Consider the following 7,241-nt stretch of genomic DNA (forward strand, 5'->3'; position numbering starts at 1 on the left):
AAACTTTGGGAGCCCCAAGCTTGTGAAGAACTCCATCAACACTTGGCTCAACCCATAGGAAATCTTGGAGCTTATTGGAAGTCCAAGCATTGGTGGAAGTTTCAAGATGAGTACAAGCATAAGCCACCTTGAGAGGAGCTCCCCATAAGTCCAACTTAAGGACAATAAACAAAAGTGCTAGGTGGGAGACACCCCACCATGGTAAAATCCTTTCATTTTCTCTTTTGTACATATTGGTAGAATTAGTTTAATTTCTTGTTTTGATTGTTTTAATTAGTCTAATTGGTAGTTTAGTATGTTAAATAAGGTTTTATGGTATTTTGGTAGCTGTTTGGAGGTTTGGAATGCTTGGATTGGTGCAAAAACATAGCAAAATTTTTTGAAAAACAGAGCACCATCCACGCGTACGCGCACTGCGTGCGTACGCGTGCATCAAGCGTTTTGGACTATCCACGCGAGCGTGCCATGCACGCGTACGCGTGGATTGAGAAGTTCCACCTTCCATACCTTGACCCAAGAGTTAGGCCTGCACTGTGCGGAAATTGGGCCTGAGGCACAAACCTATTTGCGCGCTCGCGCACATGACGCGTACGTGCTACTCTCGAAATAAGCCATCGACGCGCGCGCGCCATGCGTGCGTACGCGTGGATGTCCCTTCTTCCATCCATTTCTCTTCTTCTCCTCTTTCCATTTCTTTCCTTCTCCTTTCTTCTTCCCTTCTTCTACCCCTCATCCAACACTTCCAAATACCATTGATAACCATTTATTTTTAGTTAGTTATTAGTTAGTTAGTTAGTTAGTTAGTTGATTAGTTTAGTTTTCATTTTATTTTCTCTCTTTTCATCATAAGTGTTGGATTATTGACTTTGTTTACTATACATTGCTGCCCTTATTGCCTAAATACTATTTTAGCATAAATGATTTTAGATAATCTTTGTTGAATTCTATGATTGAGGTTATATTTTGCTACTTGGGTTTGAGTTTTTCATGCTTACCTTTTGAAAAATACCAAGTGATGAGAATTGCCTTTGAGCTTGTAACTTTTTTTGAATTGCATGATTTGGCCACCATGTGATTTGAACCGTATTCTTTGATTAGGCAACCTTTTGATAGATGATGTTGTGCATTTACCTTAATGCATTGTATTTCATGATCATATGCATCCATATGTGTTTGACTTGAATGCTTTCATGCTTCTTTAATGCTTGTTTTACCTTACAAGTTCACTTAAAGCATCTCAAGCACACTAGGATAAGTGATGTACATGCTTCTTTTGTGACATGACTTTTATGCTAATGTGTGTTCTAAAAGGCGCCTAATTTAGAATTCACACAATTATTTTTCATTAATATCACACTAATTCACTCACTCATTTCTAGTGATCTACTTCATTCCAACAATGTATGCTTCCTTGCTTTTATATCTTCTAATCTTATGGTGTTATATTTTTGTCTTTCATGATGAATGCACCACAAGCAATAACAGAAGCAAGACTAAGAGTCGCCGTACCCCGTTGCTCATCTTTGAGTGCACCGAGGACGGTGCAAACTTTTAAGTGTGGGGAGGTCGTCCGACCGATCGGCGATTTTAGGTGACAAGTTTCTAATTCCAACACTTTTGCATTTCATTTTAGTTTTTTTAGGATTTTTGTTGCATTTTCTTATTTTTTGCATATATATACACAATAAGCTTAGTCAAAATAAAGAAATTTTTCAAGGATTTCTATCTATAGGGTACCAATTGATTTGAGTGAAAAATTTTCATAGAACTTGCTTGAATTATATATATCTTGTGGATCATGTTTTTGAGCTAAGAACACAAGCAAGTGAGATTTGAGCCTAATGGTGTGGTTACATCTTATAACCACTTATTTTTTCCCTTCTTGTGTGCATTATTCTCTTCCTATGATTATAATCTTTGAATTGTTTGATTCTCTATGTCCATTATTTTGTGTATTCATGCATTTATATGATTGAGGCCATCATTTCATTTAACTCACTTACCTAAATAGCTGTACCTTTTATATTCCTTTGTTAGCCAATTTGAGCCTACAATTAACCCACTTGTTCTTATTTTAGCACATTACAAGCCTTTAAGCGGAAAACAATAAATGTCCTTAATTTGGATCTTTGATTAGCTTAGGCAAGTGTGTGTGAGTATCATTCAAGTGTGGGAATCTTGGGACATTGGGTGAATAAAAGGGGTAGTTTTGTATTTTTATTGGAAATATTAGGAATTGGGTACATGCTCATGTATTGATCAAATGTATAGACCTTATGCATTGAGATTCTTGTATATAGAAAGAAAAAATGAGAAAAACAAAAGAAAAAGAAAAGGAAAAATAATATGGAAAAGAAAAAAAAGAAAAAAATAGAAAAAGAAAGAAAAAAAAGAAGAAAAAGAAAGTAATAAAAAGGGGACAAAATGCCCCAAAGCAAGGTCCAATAAAACTCAATGCATATGTGTTGTGAAATGAAAAAAAAAGAAAATGCATGAGTATGTGAAAAGGTGAAAAATGGGTAGTTAGGCTAGCTTTGAAATTGTATAGGATGTCATAGGTTAGGTGGGAAGTTTAAGCTTATCAAAGATTCAAATTTCAAGCTCACTTAACCATATATGCATCCTACCGTGACCCTAGCCCCATTACAACCAAAGAAAAGACCTCATGATACTTGTATGCATGCATGAAATATATGTTGATTGTTAGAAGAAGAACAAATCTTGGAAAGCATGATTAGGGGAGAATTGAGAGAATCAACCCTAAACACTTGAGCGAATAGAGTGCAAACACATCCGGTGAGGGTTTGATGCTCAATTACATGTTTTCACCTATGATCATAATTTTCATGCAAGTTTGTAAAAATATTTAATAACTCAATTCAATTTTGGATTAGACTTGCTAGTCCTTAGCTCTTGAGCATATATGCTTCTTGGGAATTGATTTATTTTGACCAAGCAATTGCATTCATTTAGATAGTTGCATAAAGGTAGATTGCATTTAGTTAGTTCCATTGAATAAATGCCGTGCCCTTTACTTCATTCTTGGTTTAAGCATGAGGACATGCTTGGTTTAAGTGTGGGGAGGTTGATAAACCCCATTTGTAAGGTTTATCTTGTGCTTGATTTAGGGGATTTTATAACCTTTTACCGACATTTATCCATTGAAATAGCATGATTTTATAACTTCTCCTTTAATTGTGCTTAAGAGTGAAAACATGCTTTTTAGGACTTAAAATAAATAAATTTAATTCACCTTGATTCCATTAGATGCCTTGATATGCTTGTTAAGTGATTTAAGGTTTAGGAGGCAAAGATTGGATCAAGGGAATGAAGAAAGAAAGCATGAAAAGTTGGAGAACTCATGAAGAAATGAAAGAACCGAAAAGCTGTCAAGCCGACCTCTTCGCACTTAAACGACCATAACTTGAGCTACAAAGGTCCAAATGATGCGGTTCCAATTGGGTTGGAAAGCTAACATCCGGGGCTTCACAACAATATAATATTTGACCTAGTTGCATCGCAGATAGGGACGCGTACGCGCACTATACTCGTACGCGTCGTTGTGCCACCTGGTTCACTTAATGCAATCCGTGGGCCAGCGAATTCTCAAGCCTTGTGGGCCCAATCCAACTCATTTCTGATGCTATTTAAGCCAAGGATTGAAGAGGGATGAGGCATCTAGTTACCTTTAGTTCATTTCCACACATTAGGATTAGTTTAGAAGTAGTTTCTAGAGAGAGAAGCTCTCACTTCTCTCTAGGATTAGACTTAGTTCTTAGATCTAGATTTCAATTCACCTTCTTCTACTTCTATATCTCAACTTTTTGTTGCTACATTCATCTTCTTCTATTCTTTTGTTGTAATTTCCTTTATGTTGTTCTTGTGTTTTTGTTGTAGATCTACTTTTGTTTCTTCCACTTTCTTCCAATTCAATTCAAGGTAATTCATAATAGATGTGTTTCTTTTGATTGTTGTTATTAATTATTTTCAATAATTGTTATTAGATTCTACTCTTGTTATCAATTTACTATACTTTTCTTTTGTATCCTCCAAGTGTTTGATGAAATGCTTGGTTGGATTTTAGAGTAGAATTTTATACTCTTGGCTTGGAAAGGTAACTTAGGAACTCTTGAGTTACTAATGTCCAAGTAATTGATGATTGGGAGCCATTTACTCTAGTTCTCACTAATTGAATTAGTGGAGAGTTAGGACTTATGGACTAGGATTGATATAGCTCATTTGACTTTCCTTTACTACTAGTTAGAGGATGATTTAATGAGATTAATCCTTGCCAATTCTCATATTGTGGTTAGTGATTAGGATAGAGATCCTTGACCACCAACCCTTGCCAAGACCTTTTTAGGCCTTAGTTTACTTTCTTGCCATTTATCTTTCATGCTTCATATCAAAACCCCAAAATAACTCACAACCAATAACAAGACACTCTATTGTAATTCCTAGGGAGAACGACCCGAGGTTTCAATACTTCGGTTTATAAATTTAGGGGTTTATTTTAGTGACAAACAACTTTTTGTATGAAAAGATTATTGTTTGGTTTAGGAACTATACTTGCAACGAGAATTCATTTGTGAAATTCTAAACCATCAAAAATCCAATCATCAGAGTTCCCTAGGAATCAGCGCTAGATATGGTAGGTGAATCCAAGTCCAACAAGCAGAAGTGTTAACGGACCATCGATTTTCTTACAGTTAAAACGTGATACCCTGCATAACGCCTTGTACAGGTGTGCTAGGCATGCTGATCCCCAACTGTACTGTCCAATACTAGCAAAATCACGGAGCAAAGACAAAAACTTCTAGTGGATAGATGCCTCAGACTTGTCTCTAAACAAGATTGTACCGACCAACAACATAATGTCGCACTTAACGTACACCTATATACAGTTTTCATCAGTCAACTATAACCGTTCTTTTAAATTTCGTAGCCACGTCAGTTTTATGCAGCTTCCTCTGCAGTCCGACATTCTCAGTGCAACCCTAAATTGGTGCAAATACTCCGCCTCTAAGGTTTCAAAACTACTCAAAGTCATCCCTGTGACTGGAAGACCGTCTGTCGGAAGACCGAAGATCATAGCCACGTCTTCCAGTATCACAGCACATTCACCAACCGGAAGGTGAAAGGTATGTGTGTCCGGGTGCCACCTTTCCACTAGAGCATTTACCAATATTTTTTGACATTAGACTACTCCAATCTGGGCCACATGGTAAATACCAGTAGGTCGTAATGCTCCTCCACCCTCTTATTGTACCGATCTGGAAGGACAGAGATCACATGTCAACATCCATAAACTCTACAAAAACATAGCAAAATCACAATTCAAATTCCACAACTATCATAGATACTTTAATAATATCTGATTAAAACATATAATTTTACTGAATTTGATTTACTAAATAATAACATTTTCACTTCTAACTTTAATTAATATTCCTAGAGTTTATATTTAACTTACTACATATAATAATCACTAATACATACATTATATTTTACAGATCCTAATTACTAATAGAAATTTCTAACATTATTCCAAAAAATTATACACTGAAATTATCATAAAATTATAATTTTTATAATTAACGTTCTTGTAATGATCTTAAATAAATAATTTTTTAACTATAATTTCTAATATTAATACAAAAAATTCTAATATTAATTTTTTTACTTCTAATCTGTTATATTAAAAAAGAATCTAAACACCAATGAACTACATTTAAACATATATATTTCTAACTATTATTTAAACATATATTCTTAAATTTTTAAAATTAATTATAACAGTTAACCACTTAACTATAATTTCTAATATTATTACAAAAAATTTTAAACAAGTATTTTTTTATTTCTAATCTATTATATTACAGAAAAGTATAAACAAAAATTAACTACATTTAAACATATATTTTTTTAACTATTATTTAAACATATATTCCTAAATCTCTAAACTTAATTATATAAGCTAACTACTTAATTATAACATCTAATATTATTGTAAAAAATTCTAATAAAAAACTTTTTTTTATTATTAATCTATTATATTACAAAAAATTCTGAACAAGAATCAACTACATTTACACTTTATTTAAACATTTATTTCTAAATTTCTATCAATAAAAATATATATTAAGTCACATATATCATCTTCAGTTCAACTTCTAACAACAATAAATATAATTAAATTTCTAAAAGTAATAATTATAATTCTGAAGTATAAAAAGAATTTAATAAATAAACTTACATAATCAGAATAACTGAGATATTTTACAATGTGAATTTCAGGACGATCAAAATTTCTAAATTTTGATTTCTTTGACATTTTAATTTTTCTTAGGTGAAGTAGATGAAGCGGACAACGTTCAAGGAGGAAGAAGAAGAAGGAATTGATGCTGGATGGGAATGAAGGGAAAAGTGACTCGGAAGGTGGGTATGCATGCAATGAAGAGATTTGTTGGGTTAAAGAGGCACCGTCTGTGGAGAGCAACACGCATACGACAGGTAACTGGAGATCAAGAACTCGGACAGTCTGTTTTGTATGAGAAATTCAGACCATCCGATTTGTGAGCTACAACTCACACGGTCTGATTACTTCCTCGCTGATACCACAGGCAGGTAAAGCTCCCCTATTCTCCATATCAAAATCCTACGTTAACTAAAACTCCCTAACAAAATTAAAAAGTGTTCAAATGATCATTTATAAATGTAAAAAAAGTATACTATAAATCTCATTGATGGTTTCAGTGGCTAAGAGAAGGGGGGTTGAATCTTAGCCCCCTTTTTCGGTGCTAACACTTGCTGACCTTCAGAGAAGACTTTTCTGTTTTTTCTTGTCACTGGACACGAGCAACTTTGTTTTGTCTCGTACCTTGCCACGAGACTTTTTGTTTTGTCTCGTCACTTGGCACGAGATAATTCTGGTTTTTGCTCCTGTGTAGTAGAAAATAGAAATGGAGTGGAAAGAGAAGAAGATTACACCCAGATATATCCTGGTTCGGCTGCTAAGTGCAGTGCAGCCTACATCCAGTCTCCATCACAAACATGATGGAATTTCACTATAATCAATCTGATTACAACTTGTAAAGTGCTAACCCAACTTACAAGGAGATTCCCACAGAATCATGATACACAACATAGATGAACAAAGGACCTCTAAGACATCTATGGCTTTTTCTTTTAATTTTGCACTCTCTGCCTTTTTCCGCTCTATGGCTTTTTCATACAAACCT

The sequence above is a fragment of the Arachis duranensis genome, chromosome 2 (genome assembly GCF_000817695.3).
Source record: "Arachis duranensis cultivar V14167 chromosome 2, aradu.V14167.gnm2.J7QH, whole genome shotgun sequence".
Taxonomy (NCBI): Eukaryota; Viridiplantae; Streptophyta; class Magnoliopsida; order Fabales; family Fabaceae; genus Arachis; species Arachis duranensis.